The sequence below is a fragment of the Ochotona princeps genome, chromosome 9 (assembly GCF_030435755.1).
Source record: "Ochotona princeps isolate mOchPri1 chromosome 9, mOchPri1.hap1, whole genome shotgun sequence".
NCBI lineage: Eukaryota > Metazoa > Chordata > Mammalia > Lagomorpha > Ochotonidae > Ochotona > Ochotona princeps.
Genome location: NC_080840.1, coordinates 52893540 through 52920381, shown reverse-complemented (window position 1 = coordinate 52920381; position 26842 = coordinate 52893540). Strand labels below are relative to the sequence as shown.

Genomic DNA, 26842 nt, shown 5'->3' with positions numbered 1-26842 from the left:
ATCCTTGACTGCCCTCCCAGGCCACAAGCAGGGAGCTGGATGGGAAGTGGGGCTCTTGGGATTAGAACCTGCACCCATATGGGATCCTGGCATGTTCAAGGAGAGGACTTTAGCCACTAGGTCACCACACCGGGCCCTGATCCTACACATTTTCATACACTAACATAAAAGCACTGGTTGGAAACGAGAATGATCCTGACTCATGGATACACGCACTTCGGCAGACACAGATGAGGCTAAGAATGTGGGACTCTGAACTCGCTTGCTCTAAGTGCCAACCTACACCTTTCCCTGAGCAGTCTTCAATGTCCTCAACCCCCAAGCCAGCCCTTTCAAGTTGTTTTACAGAAAGGAGATTCAGATTATCCTATCTACTCCCACCATCCTTCGCTGCCTCATATAACCCAAAGGAGTCAGAAGAGCAAACCCTTAAACCTGTCTTTATTAAAAAAAAAAAAAAAGAAGAATTGCAGCAATTGTTATCAGCAAGTCTAGAAACTGCAAAGGTATAATCAAGGGATGCTGGATCAAGGACCAAATATGACTGTGAGCCTTTCCCTGGCCAAAAGTTGTCTCATCTAGAGCAACTTGCAGCCATTCCCAGGCTGATTTTCCTTTGTGGGAAGTGGAATATATAATTCTTTCAAGGGTTACTGGTTATCAACTCCAAACTACACTAATTCTTAGAGATCAAAAATTGGTCTACCAGTCAGAGTGGGACTTTCAGGGGCAGAGTAAGAGAAAAGTCAGCCTTAGTGTTCCATGGGGAGTCCCATGGGAACACAGGGCTGTCCTATGTTTATGTCTCTATTCCCTGAATTTTACTGGACATGCATACATGCAGCACCTGACCAAATACCTATGTTGGTTCTCTATGCCATGTAATAAGAGATGCTATGGAAAAAGTGCCCAAGAAGACAGCATCAGAACTATCTCCCTCCCTCCAGGAAGAAAGCAACCAAAAACTGTATCACAGAAATCAGTACCCCTGTCAGAGAGTTGACGAATGCAGGGCTGTTGAACCCTACTATCACCCTCATTTTAGCTTGCCCATTTACTTGGACCAAAGTCATAAAACTCTTGAGCCATGACTATGGATTAACACCATTTTAATCAGATAGTGATGCGAGTTTCAGCTTTGATTTTAGATGTGACACTTTGGGAAAGAGAATCAGCCTCACTCCTGATCAGTGATCTGTTGTTTTCTTTTTTCATGACCATCAGGAAGGACAGTGAGGTACAATTAGTCATCAAATGGTAGAAGCACTATCGTTATAACACAGTCTAGAGGAACTGTGATCATGTTGACACAGATGATGACAGCAGTCCACTACATGGATGGCATTTTCTTAACCTAACCTAGTGAGTGGCAAGTATTCCAGATACCTATTAAAAGACACAATCAGAACAGTTTTAGGAGGGGTGTGCAGAGAAATCTTCAATACCTTAGTGAGGAGTAACTAATCTTTGTGTCCTACCTAGTAAGGTATGTGTGAGTCCACGCTGACCGTTTCCTATCTGGTATGTAGCAGCCAGTTCTGTGTAGAAACTAAAATTGAAATGTCAATGAAGTAGTCACAGGATATGGTTAAGAACCTGCATTTTTTAACATATTTGTTACTGAACACCATGTCAATTAATTCCATAATGTTGTAAATTGTGTTGATGTTATGTTGTGGATTTTAATTGATTGGGATGATATTCTGCCAGCTCTGCCTTCAGACCAGAGATGGTCTCCCCAAGAAACCACTGAAATTATCTGGACAATAAGATGCTGGACTCTATGCTTGCAATGAAAGAATCCTGACTGAAATTGAACTGTAATACTGCACCAAGGTGGAGGAATCCACCATAGGGGGAGGGGTTGGGGGAATCCCAGAGCCTATGAAACAGTGTCACATAATGCAATGTAATTAAAAAAATAATAATAAAATTTTAAATCTAATAAAAAAGACACAATGAGAAGATGATAGAAAAGAAGCTATACCAAAAGGGACCTGCTACACTGATGATTTCCAGAGTTCCACTGATCTGAGGCAGAATTATTTTGCACCTTTTTTTATCACTTCCTTGAGTATGACACAGAACACTCGGTGAATGTCATATTTGGAGACGTTTTTATAAATAAAAAGAAAAGTTTTTATTGAAGCCTGTTCCAAGAGGAGGAACACCAATGAAAGCTGTCCTAACCCTTGGGTCTGTCCCGCAGCACACCCAATTGTACCAGAAGGCAGGGATGGGATGGGATACCTCTGATAGGCATCAAGAAAATAAAAGCTGTAGACCCCTAGGGCATGGGTAGGGAACATCCAGCCCATGAAGTCCAATAGTCTGGCCCTGCCAAGGCAAGCACAGGTGGGACTCAAAATTCAATAAACTGACAGCAGGCCAATTTTCAAGTTGGTAACTGCATATGGCCCACAAATGAGGTTACAAATATCAAATAGCCTTACCAGAAAAATTGTTCTGCATTCCTGCCTTGGATTTGCCAACAACTACTGTCCATTTGACATACCGTTTGCTATTAGGCAACGGTAGATTAAAAATATGGCTATGAAAAAACAAGTGACTGTATAACAACAGCTCATTGTGAACACAGTACTTTTTGACTGACTGAATCATACCACTTGGTATGGTTAAAATCAAGATAGGGCCTGAACATGTCTGGAAGGCACAAGTAGGCTGTAGTGACAGGCAGTGTGAGCTCTCCTGAAGCGTGTTCCTTCTTCCCAGTCAGTTCTCTCTCAACCCACACTTGAGACCTCATGAGGAGAAGCCAGTGCCGGTTAGCAGAGGAAGAACGGGCACACATCTGTTTATGTAGGGACATGTCCAGCGTGCTGGCACTAGCTGGACGTGAGAAGGCAGTTCATTCAGGATGGACCTGGAAGAAAACGATGAAAGGCAATCTTGCCAGTGGGCAGAATTCTGAGCACTACACATTCGAGTAGGGTACTAAAAAGACCTATCTTTGATGACTTTTAGACAGTGACTAATGGACAGCTTGCTGTAAGGGGCTTGGAAAAAAAAAGTAGAAAGATTAGTGTCTTTAAAAGGGAGGTCTACAAGAGAAGCATTTGCATGAATCTTTCACTGTCATGTAGAATGTGAACATATCTGAGACCCAGATAAATATCCACTGCAAGTTAACCACAGGAGGGGGGTTCTTAACTGCGTGATCCCCAATGATCTATCTTATAGGTGTCAGTAAGTCTCTTTTCCAGTTTTTCTACTGCTGGCTTGACCCATGACAAAGTGAACAAAGTGGTAGGGTTAGGGATATAGAAGGGCTAAATAACACTCCACAGTGAAACGCAACACAGAGCCCCACCATGAGCCCATCCTACAGGGAAGTAAGCAAAAATCCCATCTTCTCCTGAAAGGCTTCTGCTAGCACCACCACTCCTGGTTACAGCAGGCACTTATCAATGTCACAGAACCCCATTTTAGGGAGCTTCAGGGGCAAAACCAGATAGAGTGCAGCAAGGACACCGCAGTATGAGATCAAATCAAACCACGGAACACACTAATGGCAAGCAAGTGTGGCAACAGGCTCATTGCTGTGTCCAACTTGTCTTGCCTTCCACCTAGGCGCAGCTACCTGACTGAGCAATGAAGCAGCCATGGAAAGATCACCGAGGGCAGCTGCCTGGAAACAACCTCCTATAAAGGGAGCTGTACTCTGAGGACATGCAGCCTACTGGTGTGATTTCTACGTGTTGCTAGTGCGTGTACTGGGGACTGAGAGTGGCACGTCTGAACAGTACTCTGCATGATCCCTGATGGAATTTTTGATTCCCACTGCAATCCTGAGTTTGGTGGAGGAATGTTGCCTCCATGGAACAGTCTTGTTCTACTAAATTACAAAATAAAATTAGTCACTACTCACAGCCAGTCATGTACAAGGTACTTCTAATAGTAAGAAAATAACGACCATCCCAATGAGGCCAGTGATCCTAACTTCCAGAAGGAAAAGTAGGTAGCCACTCTATATCTGGAATCAAAATTCATGGAGTATAGCCAATGAGGAACTGTGGCAACCCAGTGAAGATGAAGCTACAGGAAACTAGATCCTATGGGAATAAATATTTCGGAGATTTCAACAATGAACAAGGTTGACTAGCAGGGAGAGGCCACACACACACACACACACACAGACACACACACCCTTAGAAGGAAAAAAAATGTATATTATGCCAACTTAACCCATAAGACTAAATACAGAAAGACATACAGGACCAGTGTTGTACAGTGGGTTAAGCCACAGCCTGCAATGCTAGCATCCCATGAGTAGGAATTTAAGCCCTGGCTGTTCCACTTCTCATCCAGCTCTTTGCCAACGTACCAGATGGCAGCAGAAGATGGCCCAAGTGCATGGGCCCCTGCCACCTACTTGGGAGACCCAAATGGAGTTCTGCGTTCCTAGCTCCAGCCTAGTCCAATCCAGGACACTGGTACCACTTGGGGGGAGTAAATTAGTAAATAGAAGCTCCCTAACTCCTTCAAATAAATAAATAAATCTTTAAATAAATATAGATACTATAACAGTCTTGTTTTTTTCTGTTACCTTATATGAAGAAACTAACTACTACTGTCTAAATGTTTGTGTCCCTGCCCGTTTTGTGTTGAGACATAATCACCAGCATGTTGTGGGTAGGTGACAGGTCATAAGGAGGAAACCCCCAGAAAAGGACTCGTACCTTTAGAGACCACAGGCCCCAGGAGACTGTTTCACTTCTACCATGTGAATGAAGACATAACTAGAAAGAATCGTCTATGAGTCAGTTAGCAGGCCCTGAGCAGACAATGGTCCTGTCAGCACCTCAATCAGGAGTACCCAGGCTCCAGCTCCCTGCTCTCAGCCTGGGAAAGGCAGCACACAGCTCCGGTGTTTTGGCTGCTGCCATTCACATCAAAGTCCTGGATGAAGGTCCTGATTTCTGACTTCAGCATGGCCCCGTGCTGGTTATTATAGCTATTTAGGGAGTGAACCCACAGAGCAAAGATCTTTGTTTTTCTTCCTTTGTACCATTTTCAAATCAATCTTTAAAATGACAACAAAAAATACGTTGGAGGAGGCACTGTAGTGCAGGGGGTAATCCATCACTAGGGACATCCGCATCCCATACTGGAGTACCTTGGTTAAGTACCAGCTACTACGTATTTCTGAGCTGGCTTCCTGCCGGTGTTTATGATGGTCTAAAGACCGGGGTTCCTGTCACCCACCTACGTGACCCAGACAGAATTCCTGCTTTCTCTGCTTCTGGCTTAGCTTAGTAACCCAGCCATTTGAGGCATTTAGAGAGTGAACCACAGAATGAAATCTCTCCTTCTCTCTCTCACTCTTTCAAACAAACCAACCAATCTCTTGAAAATGTGCTGAGGATGATGTTAGTATATGCATGATATACTAGGAAAGCATAGCCAGTCATGTATAAGGTACGTCAAAAAGTCTGTGAAAAACGTAATTTAATGTTAAGTGTATTTCAGTCTTAGAAAAAAATTGAAATCCCTGTGAAAATTTTTATACTATGTATTTTCCATAAACTTTATGAATACCGCTCATTTACATGAATTTAAAATATTTTTTCCATCAAAATAAACTTCTTTTCTAATTCAATTTCCACAACTCATCCACAGAGCTATGATACAGATTTGAAAAGCTCACATCATCTACTGGCCTAAACTGTGTGCAGAAAAACAAACTCAAAAAATGGGGTGGCAATAAAGACAAGCTCTGAATAAAAACAGAGATTAAATCCTTGTTCAACTTAGTATTCAAAATAATAGGCAACAGAGCTGGGACTCAAAACTCAAATCCGTCCAACTCCAAAAATCTCTACTTACTTATTTGCTTTGCTATATGGACCCTCCCTAACCATATACTTTTTAAAAAAGATTTGTTTATTTTTATTGGAAAGGCAGATTTACAGAGAAAAGGAGGAACAGAGAGATCTCCAGATGGCCACAATGGCCAGAGTAAAGCTGATCCAAAGCCAGGAACATTGAGCTTCTTCTAGGTCTTCCGAGACGGTGCAAGATCCCAAGGTTTTGGGTCATCCTCCACTGCTTTCCCAGGCCACAAGCAGGAAACAGAGAGCACTGAAAGTAGAGCAGCTGGGACACAAACCAGTGCCTATATGAGGTGCTGGCACTTGCAAGCAGAGGATTAACCTGTTGAACCACTGTACCACACCCTCTCCCTAATCATGTTTAGTGGCTAAACTACATATAAACCAGACTGGACTTTACACCTGCTTATTTGGTTGTCCTTACAACAGCCCCAACTAAGAAGAATCTGAGGAGAAACCAAGCATAACAAATAAAGCAGAGGAGAGGTGTGGCAGCTCAGTGGATTAAGCTGCAGCTTGGGATTCCTGGGCTCTAATCCAATCCCTGCTTCTGATCCACATTTCTGCAAACGAGGCAGCCAAGGATGGCAGCTATCACATGGAAGATAAGAATGGTGTTTTCAGTTCTCAGCTTTGGCCCCAGCCCTGCCCTGGCCACTGTGGATGTTTGAAGACTGATTCAGTAGATGGAATCTCTCTCTGTCTGCCTAACTCTGTTTCTAGCAAATACATTTTTAATAAGAAAGTGTCCTTTGCTTGGTCGCTAACTTCAAACACTGATGGGGAAGAGCTGAAACTTAGTAGGATCACAACTTCTAGTATTTAAAGATGCAAAAATTCGCCCAAGGATGGTAGAGTCAGGATTTGAAACAAGGTGGTCTGCCGTCAGGTTCATCCATTATATCCCAACCGCCTCCACAGTGCACACGTGCCCTAGACTTCGCTAGCACCAGGGAAGGAGGTCTATAAATTTATTTGTAAGGGATTAAAAATAAAGTAATAAAGGGCCCGGCGGCGTGGCCTAGCGGCTGAAGTCCTCGCCTTGAACGCCCCGGGATCCCATATGGGCGCCGGTTCTGATCCCAGCAGCTCCACTTCCCATCCAGCTCCCTGCTTGTGGCCTGGGAAAGCAGTCGAGGACGGCCCAATGCATTGGGACACTGCACCCGCGTGGGAGACCCGGAAGAGGTTCCTGGTTCCCGGCTTCGGATCGGCGCACACCGGCCCGTTGCGGCTCACTTGGGGAGTGAATCATCGGACGGAAGATCTTCCTCTCTGTCTCTCCTCCTCTATGTATATCTGACTTTGTAAAAAAATAAGTAAATCTTTAAAAAAAAAATAAATAAAGTAATAAAGAGCAACCCTGCTATTATAATAAATTGTATGCACATTTACTCTGTAAAACCAAAGCAATTAAAATTCTGCAAAATCATTCTCTGGCCAGGCAGCCAAATAAAACAAATGAGAACAGGATTGACATAAAAACGTCACAAGTAAAAAATAAAGAACAGAAAGTGACACTGGTCATGTGGGAATGAAAGCTAGAACTGCTGGGGTGGTGCACAGGTATGTGGGGCTTTTCCAAAGAGGAGTAACAAGTAAGTTTGTCTTCAGTCTCGGGAGGGGCACAAGACACTGCTGAACGGAGGAGGGTTCCCTGGCCCGCTGGCTCGCCTAGGCCAGGGGCACAAGACACTGCTGAACGGAGGAGGGTTCCCTGGCCCGCTGGCTCGCCTAGACCAGGGGCAGGGCAGCAAGGGAGGAAGAGGGCTACAGTGTCATACGACTGCAATGAGATACACCCCAGAACGAAAGAACTAACTGTACTGTCTAGCTCATGAGTCAATTCAGACTCATCCAAAAGATAGAGCAGGCGGGGGGGGGGAAGGTCAGATAAGAGCAGAACTTTCACGGGCCAGCTAGATCTTAAGGAATTTGCAAGAGTACTCTAACAGCAAATACAATATAATGGTTTTCATGTTAGGGCAATTTTTGCTGAGCAGTGTTCTGGAGATATTTTTTGTCATGACTTGGAAGCGAGGAGTTGAGGATGATTCTAAGCATTTACATTGAACAGCATTGCCTTGGTAACAAAAAAATTATCCAGCCCAATATGGCAAGAGTGCCGACACCGAGAAGCTCACATTAACTGAGCAGCTATGCCAACATTCATATCCAATACATCACTGAATCCCCACAGTAACTGCTGAGCCAGCTATCAGCATCCCCATGTTATCTATGAAAACACCTGGACACTCAGGAGTACTTCACACCACAGCTATGGATGCCAGCACTGACAGAACACAGAGCCTGACTCCCACAGCCTGACCTGCAAAGCCTCATGCTGCTGCTGCATGCATCCTCTTCCAAGCATCCATGCAGAGACAGAGCCAAGAGAACAAACCAGCAGGTGCCCACCAAGCAGGCAGGTTACAGGAAGGGTTAGGGTTTGGGCAGCAGTAGGCCATGGGCGGCCCCTGCTGTTCCATTTTCGAAACATGACACGGAAGCATCTAAGCAAGAGCTTGAGACAGAGCAGGCCCAGGGTGCTGGCTGCATCTCAAGGGCAACAGAAGATGAAATTATGAAATACAGAGGACAAAAGAAAAATGCTGTTAAAGATACAGCTTTAGAAAAGGAGGGGGAGCTAATTTTGTGGTTTTGTGGGGGTGGGAAGGAGATTTTCCTCTTCCCAGTTCATAAAAACCACTTATTGATTTAAAATGTTGAGATGATAAAAAGTATCAGTGTGGGTTGCCTGTGAAGCCAGAATCTCATATGAACTCCAGTTCAAGCCCTGGCTGTTCCACTCCTGATGTAGTTTCTGACAATGTGAACCTGGGAAGGCAGCAGAAGATGGCCCAAGCACTTGGGCCTCTGCCGTAGACACAGGAGAGACCTAAGCTCCTAGCTTCAGCCTGCCCCAGTCCTGCCTATTATGGACATTTGGGAGTGAGCCAGCAGATGGAAGATCTCTCTTGTATCTTCTACTCTTTCTTTAACTCTTCCAAATAACTATTTTACAAATTTGAAGAAGAAAACGTTGTTGATACAGATATTGCTTATAACAGATGACTCTAGTTGGGGACCGGGTATGACGGCTCAATGTCTGAACCCTCATCTTGCAAACCCAGGATCCCATATGGGTGCTGGTTCATGTCCTAGCTGCTCCACTTTCCATGCAGCTCCCTGAGAACGTAGTCGAGGACGGCCCAAGGCCTTGGGACCCTACATCCACATGGGAGACCTGGAAGAAGCTCCTGGCTCCTGGCTTTGGGTAGATTCAACTCTGGCCACTGTGAACATTTAAGGAGTGAACCAGCTGGTGGAAGATCTTTCTCTCTGTCGCTCCTTTTCTCCGTAAATCTGATCTACTTTTCCAATAAAAATAAACACTTAAAAAAAAGATGATACTACTTAAGGTTTTTTCCCAAAAAATTTTAAAATTATTTTATTATAACTATTAAAGCCTTTTAAAAAAGATTTATTTTTATTGGAAAGGCAGATTAAAGCCTTTTAAAAGCATAATTTCCCTCCATTGTGCCCATTCTATTGTCTACTGTGTGCTAATTGCTGTCGAAAGCTTGTCCAACTTTGTTTCGGGGTAATCAAAAAGCCTTTTTTTTTTGTAAAAAGGTCAAATTATTTTCCTTTTAACTCTAAAAAATGGAGTATTCCTGAACCCCATTTCCTTTTCACATCAAGCGCACCGACTGACACAGAAGCGTGAGAGACCTGTCAGTATCATTATCCACTCCTGACTAACAGCAAGCAGAGACAGCTCCTGCACACCAGGGCATGCAGGGCAGTATCCACAGGCCTGCCGCAAAAGCAACGAGGGCCAGAAGAGTTACCAGGTTTTTTTTTTTCAACAAGGGCACTGGAGTGTCTGGGAACACCACTACCCACAGGAGAGAGCAGACAGGGCTAGATAAGGAATATCCAAAAGAAAATCCAGGCACGTAAGATGCAAAACCGTAAAACTCCTAAAAGACAACTAGAGAAAAACTCAGATGGCCTGGAGTATGGCAATGGCCTTATAGGTACAAGCAACAGGTCTTTACCAGAGGGAAGAGCCCTGAAAGAATACCAAGCCACAGATGAGAAGAAAATATTTGCAAAACACACAAAACCATAAAAGATTGTTGGCCAAAATATACAAAGAACGTTTCCAGGCCTGGTGCAGTAGCCTAGCAGCTAAAGTCCTTGGTATTGCATGCACTGGGAGCCCATATTGGGTGCCGGTTCTAATCCAAGCAGCCCCACTTCCCATCCTACTTCCTGCTTGTGGCCTGGGAAAGCAGTCGAGGATGGCCCAGGGCCTTGGGGCCCTGTACCCCAAATGAGAGGCCACAGGAAGCTCTTGGCTTCTGGCTTTGGATTGAACTGGCTCAGTTCCGACGGCTGCGACCACCTGGCGAGTGAATCAGCAGATCACTTCTCTGTCTCTTCTCTCTGTATATCTGACTTTGCAATAAAAATAAATAAATCTTCAAAAAAAAAAAAAAGAACCCTTCCAACTAAATGAAAACAACCTGATTTTAAAAATGAGCCAAAGACCTTAACAGACACCCCTCCAAAGAAAGACATAAACAATAAAGCATGTGAAGAGATGCTTCATCGTGGAAATGCAAATTAAAACAACAAAGAGATCCACCACATACCTATCAGAATAGCCCGAATCCAGAACACTGGCAAGACCAAACGCTGGCGAGCAGTGAGCAACAGGAACTCTCACACATTGCAGTTTCTTGCAATACCAAACATACTCTTACCATATGATACAGCAATTATACTCCTTGGTATTTACTCAAGCAATTAAAAACATGTCTCTGCAAAAACCTGCACATGGTTGTTAATAGCAGCTTTACTCATAATTGCTAAAGCCTGGATGCAACTAACATGTATTTTGTAGGTGAAGAGACAATTAAGTTTGGTGCATTCAGATAATGGAATATTTCAGTGCTTAACAGAAATGAGCAATCAAAAAAAAAGACATGGTGGAACTTGAGATGCACTTTATCAAATTCAGCCAATTAGAAAAGGCTACATACTATAATGTAGCTGCAGGACATTGTGGAAAGGCAAAACTACAGAGGCAGTAAAAAGAAAAATCAGGGCCCAGCGGCCTGTCCTAGCGGCTAAAGTCCTCATCTTGAACACCCTGGGATCCCATGTGGGCACCAGTTCTAATCCCGGCAGCTCCACTTCCCATCCAGCTCCCTGCTTGTGGCCTGGGAAAGCAGTCGAGGATGGCCCAAAGATTTGGGACCATGTACCCACGTGGGAGACCCGGAGGAGGTTCCAGGTTCCCGGCATCAGATCGGCGCGCACCGGCCGTTGCACTCACTTGGGGAGTGAATCATCGGATGGAGGATCTTCCTCTCTGTCTCTCCTCTCTGTATATCTGACTTTGTAATAAAAATAAATACATCTTTAAGAAAAAAAGAAAAATCAGTGGCTATTTTACACAGAACTTTGAATTCTTATATCACTTTCTAAAAACCAAGATGTTTCAAATAAGAGACTGAGAAATCTTGTATCTCATGCTTTGTGATTAGAAAGTAAGAGATACGGAAATAGAAAAGATATTAGAAAAATTCATCTGGAAACACAAGAGATCACAAACAGAAAATGAGGGGAAAACCAGAGAAAGGGTGGAGTGGGGACACGGTGAAGGGATGAACGGGCAGAACGCAGCTGACCTTGCAGGCAGTGAAAATATGCTGTAGTGATAAGATAATGGTGGCTAAATGTCATTACACATTTGTTTAAACCCACAGAACACACACCAAGAGAAAGCCCTCAACTACACCACAGACTCTGGACCAGTATCTACTGCAACTAGCGCAGCACTAAAGTCGGGGGGTGGTGTTGATCATGGAGTGGCTGTGTATGGGTGGTGACAGGATATAAATGGGGGAAATTTCTGTGTCTTCCTCTTCACACCTAAAATTATGCTTTAAAATAAAAGGTTTAAAAACAAAGCAACACATGTACATATCCTGGGCATGGTATGGAAACCAAGGGCCCAACCCAGGAGGAAACAGGAAAAGGAGATAGGGATTTATTGTTGAGAAGATGCCAAATGAGTGGATTTCACTTATTTTATATTAAAAAGGCATCTTCCTGAAAAATTCTAACCTCAAACTAACTGGTTAACTTTCCTGGAAGTCCACCGTAACAGTATATAATCTGTATCTGTGTATGCCTCCTCTCAGGATTCCGGCTCCAAATACATCTGAAATGTTTCAGGACAAACACAGCACATCTTTGTCAAATCTGTAAATTGGGTTCACTGCAGATGAGATTAAAGTCTAACAGGATCTGCCAAAGAAGGAAACACAGTAACTGTCCCCTCCCTCATACACATGGCAGGATGAATCAGTTACAAGCTTTCCTGTTTTCCTTCTTTACTAACACATCCTTCCTGATTCCAACTCCACCCTCTTTGGCTTTTCTCCCTCATTTTGTAATCACAAAGCAGTCCCAGGTTTCTCACATCTCTTATTTGAGGCAGCCTGATTTTTCTAAAAAGTGATACAGGAGTTAAAAATTATGTGTAAAACAGCCAATGTTCATCCTAACACAAGAGAATGGACCCAAACATTTTGTGACAAAGGCCCGAGAATCTCAAGCCTATTAATTCCCTGAAACTGTTTCCATTTTACTACATTTAGGAAAGGAGACTGGGTGAGGCAGAAATAAGCACTGACAGCCTCCTGTTTTCCATACTAGAGTTAAAACCACAGGATAAGGAGGAAAGCCTTAAAGTTATCCGAATTGTAAACTGACCTCAGTGGTGTCAGACTTGGTTCAGACTACCTGGGGGTGCAGATGCTAGCAGGTGCTCTGCCCTGCTAGCATCTAACACTCTGCCCCTTCCTTCTCAGCCTCCCAATGTCATTCAAGGTTTAAAATTCCAGGCCCCGGGCCAAGTGGCATGGCCTAGCGGCTGAAGTCCTCGCCTTGAACGTGCCAGGATCCCATATGGGCACCAGTTCTAATCCCGGAAGCTCCACTTCCCATTCAGCTCCCTGCTTGTAGCCTGGGAAAGCAGTTGAGGAAGGCCCAAAGCCTTGGGTTCCTGCACCCAAAGGAAGTTCCTGGCTCCTGGCTTTGGATCGGCACAGCACCCACTGGCCGTGGCAGCTACTTGGGGAGTTAACCATTGGGTGGAAGATCTTCCTGTCTCTCCTCCACTCTGTATATCTGACTTTGCAATAAAAATAAAATCAATCTTTAAAAAAAAAAAATTCCGGGCCCCACACTACCTGCTGTACTTCCAGCTTTCCTGGTTTTCTTATTCAGAGCACACAATCCCAGCACATGGCTGCAGGAGGAATTTGGAGGAGCTGCACACACACACACACACACACACACACTCCAAAACCACAAAGACAACAATCACCAAGGCATCTCACAGACCCTCCCAGGAGAACCTGCTGCTTCTGTTTCTGTTCTACAATATTCTTCCAATTCTTTCTACAGTAGCAAGAGTAATAATTTTTCATCACTGCCAACCTGGTAATTCCACTCTCTGTTTCAACCCTTTCCATGACTTTCCCACTACCTTTTGTATAAAGTCCAAACTGAATTACTGCTGACCACCTACACTCCCCGCAGGACCTACCCTCTGCCTCCCCCCACAAGTACTTTCTTCCATGTCAGTTTCCCAGACTCTTGTACCCCTTCCCTGCCCAGTATCTGGAATGTTCAACTCTTCACATGCAGGTCTTTGCCCAAATATTTTGGTGGTTTTTTCCTTCTTTTTGACACACCATCACAACCACCCTCACTAACGTGCTCCCGCCCCAGTTAATCTTCCATTACTGACTTGTTTTAGTTTAGTATTCTATGTTTTACATTTTGTGTATTTATTGAGAGCTTTTTTCAACAAGGGAATAGGAAATATGACCAATACAATCAGTCATTCTCTCAGTAGACCCTAATGCAATGTTATGTTTTCCCAGTCTCCTAAGTCATCAGTGTTTCCCACTTCCCTGGATCATTCCCACTATTACATATATTCATATACTATAACAGCTTAACAAAGCCAACCCTACAAATAATGACTTAACAGATACTCACACAGTCCTTATCATGTGATGAGGACAGAGCATCAGTCTGTTCCCAGCTCTTATTATCTCTATGAGTGATTCTATCTGATCGCACCCTTGATGAAGGCATTTTTAAGACAAAGAGAACTCATGTTAAACACTGAGGCTTATTCAGTATGATACAGGAAATTCTATTCCAAAGCAAATATTTCCTTTCAAAATTCTTTCGGCCGTAAAACTATACTGGGTAGCATATTAAAACTTCCAAAGCACATGAATTATGACCAATTGTATATTTAAATTATGATACCTACATTCCTGTACTTTCATTTCAAATCTGGACCTGACATGGGCTGTGATTACTAAAGGCAATGGATAGCAATTTATCTTCAAGTTTTTACTATTTCAAAACTTTAGGACCTTTCTGTGTATCTTCCGTAGCAACCTTTCCCATCCACAGACACTGTTGCTTCATCCCAGGAATGGGGGAAAATTTAGATCTGTATTTGTTAAGTACTCAAATCAAGAACAAAGAGAATAAACTAGATTAATCATGCCCTAGAATTGGAAAACTACACTTGCTGTTTGGGAGGCAAAAAGAAAAAAAGTTATTTGAGTCAAGTTTTAATCCAAAAAGCCAAAAAATAAAGCAGAGACTCAATTATAACATATGCAAGGAAATGTCTATACCATAAAGCAAAATGTGTTCAACCAAGCGTTGACAGCAAATTTAATAAAACTGCAAGCTTCAAGAACAGACACGTCCAATCATCAACACTGATCGCCTCTCTCTGAAAAACTAGAAGCTACTGGCACACATCTCCTCTACGCATCAGGGAAATATATTTAAAAGGCTATAGTAATGTATTTTTAGGCTAAATGACGAAAAGATGGTAAATGACCTTGTGCAGACCAGAGAGGAAATCAATGTTCAGTCCTGCCCAACACAGAAAACAAAGCAGAGAAACAGTATGTGTACCCAGATACAAAACAGAGCAGGAATAATATTCCACAAGAAAAACCAAAGCTGCAGATGTTGCTCTGTAAGCTCTGTCTTGTCCTAATGATTTCCTGAGTTTGTGTATTTATTTAAACATCTGCCTGTCAATGTGGGTGCTGGGTACATTGTTCTCATTCCCTTCTGTGAATCCATCTCTCAATGCCTTCATCTGAATCTATTTTTTCAGTACTGAATTTCTCCGACTTATTTGTCTATACTGCAGACATAATTGTTGAAGCGCAATCTTTAATGACTTAGAGGCCCATTAGACAGAACTTTAAGTTCATTCTTATATAAGAAAGCAGGTAAAGGTGTGGTTGAATTAGCAGCTAAGACTTGTCGAGGTATCTGGGTTCCACACCTGCCGCCAGTTTCCCACTAAGTGCTTCCCTGGGAGGGTTTCTGATGGCTCAGGTGGCTGGATCCCTGTCCAATCATGTAGGAGATGTGCTTGGAGTTATCAGCTCCCACTTTAGGCCTTGTGGGAATTTGGGGAGTGATATGAGCTCTTTCTCTGTATCCTGCCTTGCTTTTCAAATAAAATCTTTTAAATTAAAAAGCAGGTAAGTGGGTGCAGGCCTTAGTTTTCCTTTAAAACTGGAACAGCTGAGTGTATGCGTGCTTCTTGCCCTCCAGTAGCTTATACATCGTGAAGAGGAAAGAAAGAAAGGGACCCAACGAAATACAATTCAGAGTAGAATTGAAGAAATTGTCTAAGAAAGTCAAGAGACTTCAGAGGAAAGAAAAATCACTTCCCCAGCCGCTGCCATGTCTCATCAGGTCAAGCTGCCACTTTTGATACCGGCATACCCTCCCAGAGAGCGGCTCTGCTTCTGATTCAACTCCCTACTGATGCGGTTGGAAAAATAATGAAGGATGGTCCCCCCACTTGGCTCCCCATAACTCATGCTGGCACCAAGAAGGAGTACTAGCTCCCTGGCTTCAGCCTGGCCCAGACTCCAGCCATTGTTCAGTCATTTAGGGAATGAACTCAGCAGATGGAAGATCTGTCTCTTCCCTATCTCTATCACTATGCCTTTCAAAATAAACAAATCCTTAAGCAAGCAAGCAAACAGCCATGTCCCATTGAACTTATCTAGGTATTTGGGTGGTGGTATGTTCGGGAAGTTAGAAGGATGAGCATTCAAAACAGGAGGGCAGAAGTCCTCAGTACAAACAAGGAACAGCCATGAGTGCAGCTGGTTTGCTTACACTGGAGGAAAAGGCCACCTCATTAAGCAAAAAGAGAAGCAGTCATGAAGCCAACACTCACCTTGGGACTTATAGGTCATAACCATTTATGTCATACCTGTTTCACACTTACAAACCTAAATTGGAAATCAGTATTTTTTATATAGAGAGTACAGGTGGGCAAGTGCAATTGAGATCACATTGTAGGCAATTCTGAATGTCAGAATTTCCATACATACCCTGCTGATGTGTCTGGAAAAAGCATTTGGCCCAAGTGCTTGGGTCATGCACCCACATGAAGGACCACGATGAAACTCCCAGCTCCTGGCTTTGCCTGGCTCTGCCATGAGGTGTTGTGGTCCTCTGAGGAGCGAACCAGTAGACAGACTGTCTCAGTATCTCCGTCTCTCTGTCAGTCTTTCAAATCAATTAATCAGTCTTAAACAGGGAGAAAGAATGAAATGAACGGCCAGAAACAAAGGCCTTGCAACATAAAGAGGGGCAGGTTTACAAAACTCTGACTGTGAAATACACTGGCAGCTATTCGCACACAAAGTGCAACACAGGATGAGGGATTAACACTGCCCCATTGAATTATTCCCAGGTAACCAGCAGAAAACAGCAAGAAATAAGGGGAGGAGAGAACAGAACAACACACTGTAAGTATGGGGTTGAGTGCAATTCTAAGTAGGAAAGCAGCATCTGAACAAATACCCAGAGGGGAAGCAGTGAGCTATGCCAAGACCCAGGAAAAAGCAACCAGCACATCAGTATCTCAAAATCATTTTACTCCATATCATGCTTGAAGTTAGCAGCAACATTGCAACATACTTCTTCACCATCCAGTGCTGTTTCCCCAGGCCAGCATTCACAGTTCCACTTCCTGACACTATCCCTCTCCATCTAGAAAACTTCCCCAACAACTGAGTGATGACAAGCTGCCAAGTGGGACAATCTGTTTATACTGCCTGTTTACGCGCTCTACGTAGGAGAAAAGGGCTGCACTTTCAAACAACAAAACCAAAGTGCTGTTAGAACATGTTTGTACAACGCTTAGGAAGACAATCAGCTTGTTCTCAAAGCAGTAATTGATGTAGCAACTTTGAGACTTGTGATTTAAATCAAAGGTGCCAGAGAACGATTATGAATCATGCAATTAGGCTAGCGCAAGCAGGATACTGCAGAGAGGAAAAAAAATTCATCGTACCATAAAACTAAAAAATACAAAACGTAACTAGCATCAAAACTAGAAGAAATACCAGCTTTTGATTTTCCAAGCTCTGCCACTTATTGGCTTGGAGTCTCCGACCTCATCCTTCTCTGTAGAGACTAACAGGTCTGACTCTTCAGCTCCCTTTCACGCTGCAATTCCATGTGGCAAGCGGCTGTTCCCGGGTTCTTGTTGACACAGAAGAGAACTTTTAACATGACTGCTTTTAAGCACACCTTAAAATGAGGCTACACTGACTCATCAGCTGTTTGTTACCTTTTTGCATCCTTCCTTCAGCACAGCCTTCAGGATTCTGAGGTTTCTGTAATCATTTGAGTGGAACTGATCTGGAACAAGCCGGTAAAAGGTAACACTATGCCCAGGAGGAGAGAGAAGCAACTACCTCTTCTCTTGCAGCACTCAAGTCTACGAAAACTGTTCCAAAGGAATCCCCAACATTTCCAGCAACAGATACGAGGTGCAGGTTTTCTGAATATGACAACTCTGGCGATTATTACCCACGTGAACAAATAATAAAGCAAGCAGCCAGAGTTGGCTGCAGACTAAATGTCAAGCTCTAGGCAGGAACTCAGTTTTTACATCAACTCTATAAAGTCGCAACCATCACAACCCCTCTGTTCAGCGAGCTGGCCCAGGTTTCACCGTTGGTGAGCACATTAGAATCCAAGCAAAGCCCAGGCGGCTTATCCCCACAGTGGCGTCCTTGTTTAAGTAACCTTCTCGTTCCCAGTCGCGCCCTTCTTGCAAACTCAGTAACGTGAAGTCAAAACAAAGTCGCCTCCCTAGCTCAATACCGACTTTCTCCTCCAGTCCAGACCTACGAACTGGGATTCTTACATTTTTAAAGAATATAAGAACTTCACACTACCTGCGGCATCTCGAGATGTAGAAAAAGGGCAGGTGGAACAACTCAATCGCTTTGGGCCCAGGAGCAGGTGCACCAAAGCGTGCGGCCAAGGAGGAACCCCCGACACCCACCCCACCGCCCTGGCTCCCCACGAGCGAGGGCGCGGGGCTCCCTCCCGCGGTTCCCGCAAGGGGTGCTCCCACCGGCTCCAGCCCGCTCCAGCCCGCTCCTTCCCGCCCCTTCGCCATGCAAGTCGCACCGCGACGCGCCCCCGCAAGCCACTCCTGCCTCGGCCGGTTCCCTCCACTTGGCCGGCGCGACACGGCTCCCCAACCGCGTTCCCCGCGGACCACGCGCTTACCTTCGGAACCCAGCCCCGCCTCGTGGCGGCGGGGAAGCGCGGCCAGCACTGCGCCACACTAGGCCGAGCCCGGCGACTCACCAGCCGCCCCAGCAGCGCCCGCCTAGCTCCCCCGCCCCGAGCCCCGCCCACGGACCCGCCCCACCCACAGGCCACGCCCCCGATGTTCCGCCCACGGGCCAATCCCGAGCCACGCCCCTGACGCCCCGCCCTCGGGTCCGCCCACCACAGACCACGCCCCATGTCTCCACAAGCCACGCCCCGACGCCCACCTGGGGAGGCGGGGTCTCGGCTAGCTGCCTGGAGCTCAGAGCAGTGGAAGCTCTTACAAGGTACCTAGCTAACCCGGGAGGGAAAGAACCGGACACAAGCACGCAGAAGAGGGAAAAGGAAAGCGAGGCTAGGCAGAATGAAAACATTCTTCCCCCCACCCCAGTTTAAAGCTAAGACTCACTCACAGAGATGTTAAAACAACAGTTCATTGATTCAGAGCAATGGCATATTGCCATATGCTGAGGCAGGGTAGGGCTCACCAATCCAATTCACAGGGACAGAAAAAGGGAAGCGATTCCTTTCACACCATACATCTCTGCTTCACGGTACAAAAATATAGAGTATTACTAGGCCATAAAAAGGGTGAAAGCTTTTCGTCTGCAACGTGGATGGAAATGGACGTCACTGTGTTCAGTGAAAGCAGCCAAGCACAGGGAGATGACTAACACATGACCTCAGTGCTACATGGTGTCTACCAAATGGGTGACTTCTAAGCTGAAAGTATCATGGTGGCTGTCACCACGAGCTGGGAGGGGCGTGGGGAAGCAGGGGTGTGCAAGAGGAGGAGACTGTAGTTAGGTTGAAGACGTTCTGGGGTTCTAGAACGTGGGAGGGTGACTGTAGATGATATTGGTGTACTGTACAGTTATCTTTAAAAGAAAAGAAAGAAACTGGACAGGGCTCCTGGGAAACAGCCTCACCCTGGGCTCAAATTACTGTTGATCCTACCCTTTCGCCTCAAACCCACCGACCAGCTCTGGCATTTTTAAATAAAAATGTGTAGGAGGCCATTGTTTTGAACTAAGCTCCTGCACTCTAGCAGACTGGAGTACAAACCAAAAGGTAATCTGTCACCTTTGCTAAAGTTTCCCTTCACCAAACAGAAACTGACCTTCCCAGAAATCAGGAGAATTCGAGGCAGCCCAACTTTCCAAACAGACTAGTCAGCCTGCCCATGACGTTCCCTCTACATCAAATTCTTGTAAAAAGTCATCTGAGACAACCTCTTGTTAACACAGCAAGTGTTTTTATATTGTTCTATCTCCCTGTTCCTACCTTACAAAAAAAGATAATATCTCTGAAATGACCAGTCCACACATTCAATTGTTTGTGCTTCCTTCAGATTTGATCCATAAAACCAGCCAATTTCTCTGCCAGCCTCAGCGGAACGCTAGGTCTACCTGACGTGATGAAAAGTGGCCAATTCTAGAATTGCAAAACAAAGTCAAGACTTAATTTATTTTGACAAACCAAGACTTTCAAGCTATGTTGTCCTGATTTTGCTTTTTAGCGTACTACCACAATGTGTTTGAATGGATGTGTGGATAGAGGAAAATGAGATGACTCAGAAGGGATATTTTATCTATTTTAGTACCTGAAGTTTGAAAAGTAAAAAAACATTTCAGAAATGAAACCCAAAACTGACCTGGCTGATAATATTTGAATTAAGGCAGGAAAGTTCACTTTGCCAACAAGCAGAATGGACACACAATAACCTTTACTACAAGAACTTCAGAAAATATTATCAAGAAGCCAGCCCAGCCAAGTGGCCTTAAATGAGCCTTGAGATCTGAAGCTTATCTGTGAAATGAAGGGATTCCGCCAGGGGAACCTTAAAACTCCTAAATGCTGTCCCACATGTCAGAGCTGCTCCTGCGAGGCCAGCTGCTAGAAAGCAAGCAGCGGAGTGCTGTCCATTTGGAGCCATGTGGAGAATCTGGGGGGTTTTGAAAGAAGCTTCAGGGATCTCTGGTATCAATCACTTCAATCTCTCTTTTTCTCTCTCTTTCTCTCTCTTTCTCCCTCTCTCTCCCTCAGTCTCTTTCAAATAAATACATACCAAAAATAAATAAATAAATAAATAAATAAATAAAGCTCGCCTCGCGTTTCTGACTTTCCTGTTTATAGTGACAGCATCACCTTGCCCTAGACAAGGCCTTCAACTAGACTCTCTGCCCTCTCGATGCTCACATGTGGCCAGCAGGCCTGTGCTTTCTTTAGGAGCTTTTCCCACTTCCCTTGCTATCTCTGTGAAAGCACAAATTCAAAGGTCTCAGGACCTCTGAGCTGACCCTAACCTACTTTTCCTCTGGTGTACACATCTGTCTGAGCTCCCTGTACAGTTCAGATCTTTAGAAAGTGACTCTTCCTTAACTGCAACCTTACCCAAATGGCACAAGTAGAGGCAGAACTAAGCTTGCACAATGACTACCAAATATGAGTGAAAACTGACTTGCAATCTATCAGGGATCCCTTGTGCTTTGAAAATATTTCAAGGAGGCTCCAGGGCTCTGAACTTTGATCCAGACAATCTATAACTCACAACTCAGAGCGAACGATCATAACATTCAGGAGAGTTAAGAAATATGAAATAGGCAGCCTCAGCCAGACTCACATTTCATCTTACACCATGGCTGCTCCAGACCCTAGATTATAGATTCTTGGAACTTTTCTTCTTCCCTAACTGTGAGGTGGCTGTTAGTAGCGCGAAGGGACTTCTAAGCTCAACTAAGGTGCAGTACACAGGGCCTGACTGACCAAAAAAGAGGGGGGAACGGAGCCAGACAAAATATATGAAAAGGCCACTTTCAAAGATGCTTAATATGAGGCACTGAAGGTAAGTGAGTCCCCCAGCCAGGGGCTCATCTCAGCAGGCTGCCTTGAGAGGGCGCAGAAACTGTTGAACTGGGAAGGGAATGCCTGGGAGCCCAGCCCGCCCCCTGGGTCCAGGAGAGGGAGCCTTGGATCATAGCACTGACCAGAGGATGAGAGTTTACCGCACACACAACCTCAGAGTTCACGAGAGAGTCCTCCTGAAGAACTGGACAGTGCTGACCAGTGCATGCCTATGGGGAATCCATAAAAGGTCCAGAAAAGAACAAACCATCTCAAAGCATTAGGTAAAGCACTACTGGACACTCACGGGGGCAGGAATGGTGGCTGGGTCCACAGGCTGTCGAGAAAACCTCTCAGTTCTGTGCTATAGACTAGTCAGAAGGGCCTTCACTGAATTCTATGGAGGAATTAGCCCTAAATGCTGATAGGGTCTTGCCAAAAACATCAGAGAAGGAAAATCTGGGAAAAAAAATCAACGTTTTTCCAAATAATTTAATTCCATCTCAAAGTAACATATTTGTGAAAATACAATCCAGCATCTGTGGCAGGCGTTTGGTGTAGAAGTTAAATCGCCATCAGGGTGAGTGCCTGAGTCCTTAACACGCACATGGAAAAACATGATGGAGCTCTGGACTCAACCTGACCCAACTATGACTGTCACAGGTCCTAGGGGAGTAAACCAACCCATGGACGACCTCTCTATATCTATCTCTTTATTTGTCATTTGAATAAAATGAAATCAGATAAATAAAGAAATTTTTTAAAGGACTAGGCTTAGCCCTTATGGGAAAAAAAATCCAATATCGACCAATGTAAAATTCATACCATCTAGCACTGTGCTATCTGGTGTTCAGGTTTACAAAGCATAGAGAAAAATACAAACATGTCCTATCACAAGAAGAAAAGCCAATCACTAAAACTGACCCACAGTTGACAAATAATTAGTAGATTCGTACATTAAAACAGTGATTGTGGGGCTGGCACTGTGGCATAGTGGGTAAAGCCACCATCTGCAACGCTGGCATCCCATATGGATGCCAGTTTAAGTCTTGCCTGCCCCATTTCTAATCCAGCCCTGCTAATGTACGTAGGAAAGCAGCAGAAGATGGATTAACTGTTTGGACCACCACCCCCATGTGGGAGACCCGGAAAAAGCTCCTGATACATGATTTTGGCCCAACCGAGGCCTGGGTTACTGTGGCCATTTAGGGAGGGAACCAGCAGGTGGAAGACTTCTATCTAGGTTTCTCCTCCTTTCTTTGTAACTGCCTTTAAATAATACAAAAATTTCTTTTTTTCTTCAAAAAATGTTATTCTAATGGTTAATTAGTGATAATGAAGATTGGAAATTTCTAAAGCTGAAAACAATATTACCTAAACTGGAAGAAAAAAAAAAGATGCTATAAACAGAAGAATGACAATCTTCCTAGGTAAACTTCCTAAAATGAACTACAAAGAGCAACAATAACAAACAAACAAAAAGGAAGTCAATGTTGTGGCACAGCATATCAAGCTGCCATATGCAATGCTGGCATCCCACATCAATGTGCTGGTTCAAATCCCAGCTATTTCTATTTTTGATACAGCTTCCTGCTTATGTACTTAGGAAGACAACAGAACATAACTTAAGTATTGAAGTTCCACCATCTATATGGGAGAGCAGGATGGAGTTCCTGGGTCCTGCCTCAGCTAGCCCTAGCTGCTGTCATCACTTGGAGATCAGCCCAGCAGCTGGAAGACACCAATCTACTGTCTGAAATAAATAAATCTTAAGATTAAGAAAAGGAACCAATGGACTACAATTTCTAGCAATGTAAACATTTGTAAGTAAAATCCCTGCAAAAGCATAAGGTGGTGTTGGAGGAGGGGATCAGAAAAGGCCTTTGAAGAATCAATGCCTAGGGCCCGGCGGCGTGGCCTAGTGGCTAAAGTCCTCGCCTTGAAAGCCCCGGGATCCCATATGGGCGCTGGTTCTAATCCCGGCAGCTCCACTTCCCATCCAGCTCCCTGCTTGTGGCCTGGGAAAGCAGTCGAGGACGGCCCAATGCATTGGGACACTGCACCCGTGTGGGAGACCCAGAAGAGGTTCCTGGTTCCCAGCTTCGGATCGGCGCATCGGCCCGTTGCGGCTCACTTGGGGAGTGAATCATTGGACGGAAGATCTTCCTCTCTGTCTCTCCTCCTCTGTGTATATCTGGCTGTAATAAAATGAATTAATCTTTAAAAAAAAAAAAAAGAATCAATGCCTAGCATCTTTCCAGATTTGATGACAACTATAAATTCCCAGGTCCCATAAGTCCAGTGAGTTCACACACCAGGAACACAAAGAGCAATACACCAATCCACATCATAATAAATTTACTAGAAGCCAGTAACAAATAGAAAATCTTCATAGCAGCCAGAAAAAAAAAAGACACAGCTGTGCATGTAAGAACAAAGGTAAAGGTGATATCAGATTTCTCATCAGAGGTAGTACATGCAAGAAGGGAGTAGAGCAGTATCTTCAAAGGACTGAACAAAAACCTGTCAATTTAAATGCTACAACCAAGAACATTATCTTTCAAAATTGAGGGAAATTTGTGATTATTTCACACATGAAAGTTCACCAGTGGTATAGCACACTAATCCTCCACTTTCCATGCCAGCTATCCCATAAGGACACAGTTTGTATTGCAGCTGTTCGACTTTGAATCCAGCTCCCTGCATATGGCCTTGGAAAGCATCAGAGCATGGCCCAAGTCCCTGGGCCCCTGGGCCCCTACACCCCTGGGGGAGACCCAGAAGAAGCTCCTGACTTCTGGCTTTCAATCAGCTCAGCTCCAGCTGTTGTGGCCATTTAGGGAGTGAGACAGCAAACAGAAGACTCTCTCTCTTTCTTTCTCTCTCTCTTTCTCCTTCCTTCTCTCTGTATATCTGCCTGTCAAATAAATAAATCTAAAAAATAAGCACAGTTAAAAAATGTTTGAAAAGCTCAACCAATTAATGACCAGCAGACTTACACCACAAGAAATATTCAAGGAAGTGTTTTAGACAGGAGAAATTTATTCCATATTTCTAGAGGTGTAGATCTACTGAAAATAGTAACAACAGGGGCAAAAGTATGTTGACTTCAATAATTTAAATAAATTAAAGTATTTCTATTTACATACTATTAAATATACTATTTAATATATGCTATTGAAATAGCAATAATTTAGTGTGGATTTTATAGTCCAGTATCTGCGGTAGTATCATAAGGGCTGGCAGCAAATGCATGAAATTAAGGGATTATAAAATGCATCCTGTAATTAAGGAAGAGTAAAAGAGATGGGGTACTAGTCAGTTGATGGTAGGCTGTAGCCAATTAAATAAATATGCAGGGCCCGGCAGCGTGGCCTAGCGGCTAAAGTCCTCACCTTGAACGCCCCGGGATCCCTTATGGGCGCCTGTTCTAATCCCGGCAGCTCCATTTCCCATCCAGCTCCCTGCTTGTGGCCTGGGAAAGCAGTCGAGGACGGCCCAAAGCTTTGGGACACTGCACCCGCGTGGGAGACCCAGAAGAGGTTCCTGGTTCCCGGTTTCAGATCGGCGCGCACCGGCTAGTTGCGGCTCACTTGGGGAGTGAATCATTGGATGGAAGATCTTCCTCTCTGTCTCTCCTCCTCTGTGTATATCTGGCTGTAATAAAATGAATAAATCTTTAAAATAAATAAATAAATAAATAAATATGCATACTTCACAGCTTTAAAACAACAATTAAACTAAACAAGAAAGAGTCATAACTAATAAGCCAACAAAGGAGATAAAAAGGAAGCCTCATTTTCAATCTAAATCAAAGCAGAAAATGAAGAAAAGAAATAGTGCCCAGGACAAAAAGAAAAACCAATAACATGACAGATTACATTTTATCTATAATGTCATGATACACTTAAATAGCAGAACGATGAACTTGAGACTGTAATTTAAGGACTATACTATTGTAACAATATAGGGGAAATCGGTGGGAGAAGGGAGGGAATTGGGGAGGGCGAAAGGGGAAATCTCTAATCCTATGGGAATGCATCATGAGAAACAAAAATTTTAAAAAGTAAAAGAAAACTAAAAAGTAAAAATACATTAAAGTATTTTCTAATAAAAGATCTGCCTTCAAAGAACAAATAAATTTATATCGATGATGACATTAAATTTAATGGTCAAAATACCTGCATATAAAGAATTTGTCACATTGGGGCCCAGCCAATAGCTCAGTGGCTAAATCCTCACTTTGCAAGTGCCAGGATCCCATATGCGAGCCAGTTCTTGTACTGGTTGTTCCATTTCCCACCCAGCTCCCTGCTTGTGGCCTAGGAAAGTAGTAGAGGATGGCCCAAAGTCTTGGGACCCTGCATTTGTATGAAGACCCAGAGGAAGCTCCTGGATCGGCTCAGCTCTGGCCACTGGAGCCACCTGGGGAGTGAACTATCAGATGGAAGATCTTTCTCTCGTCTTTCCTTCTCTCTATAAATCTGCCTTTCCAATAAAAATAAAATAAATTAAAAAATTTGTCACATTGAATTTTTAAAAAGATCCAACTATATACTGCCCTCAAAAAAATTGACCATTATATATGAAGATGAACAAATAGATTAAAATTAAAGGGACAAGAAGGCATACCAAAGCTAATACTAGCCAAAAGAAAACTAAGCTGTTAATATAGTAAGAATATCTCAGGATAGATATATCCAAGGAAAGAGAAGATTATTCTACTAGGTCAAAAAGGCCATTTGTCAAGAGCACATAAAAATTCTAAGCATCTATGTAATGAATAAGAGAACGTCAAAATACCTGAATAGGGAGAATCAAGATGGCAGAATAGGGTAAGGACATGTTTAAACGGACAGAAAAACATTTAATCAGGATGAAGCAGAGAGGACACATTCCAGGAAATAGGAGAGGACAGAACAACAGCAGAGGGGTACCTGGGGACTGACAGACACAGGAAAGCAGCAGACACAATGGTGTGGTGTTGCAGTGACTGATACTCCAGCAGCATTCAGCTAATAGCAATCTGAACTCCACCAGCAGCCGGAACTCCATCAGCAACCAGATGGGAAGGGACTTTCACTGGGAGCTGGGGAGGTGAACCCAGACTAAGAACTGTCTGTCCTGCTGGTATGTTTGATTTGACCAGGAGCAGAGACAGAGCAGCAGGTCCCAGACAGGCTGTGTGGGGACAGGGTAGAGAAACTGGTTTTACAAATACATTTAATGAAATAATAAAGGAAAATTTCCCTAATGTAGAGAAAGAATTGGGAAACAACATCCAGGAGGGGCACAGAACTCCCAACAGGCTCGACCAAAAGAGATCTTCACCAAGACAGATGATCATCAAGCTCTCCTCTATTGAACATAAGGAAAAGATCCTTAAATGTGCACGTGAAAAAAAATCAGTT

General features: G+C 44.0%; 1 protein-coding gene across 4 annotated transcripts in view; it reads right to left on the bottom strand.

The window, feature by feature from the left end:
* SGK3 (serum/glucocorticoid regulated kinase family member 3) overlaps window positions 1-26842 on the bottom strand; it is a 125808-nt gene that overhangs the window by 46009 nt on the left and 52957 nt on the right. The window contains exon 1 of one of the 4 annotated variants that reach the window (XM_004588025.2): window positions 18543-18645. The exons of 2 other annotated variants lie outside the window; for them this stretch is intronic. The gene's annotated coding sequence lies outside the window, so the exon portion shown is untranslated. Of the gene's footprint in view, window positions 1-13126; window positions 13220-18542; window positions 18646-26842 lie in introns of those variants that run through there. One more of the 4 variants, XM_058668698.1, reaches the window with a different exon arrangement.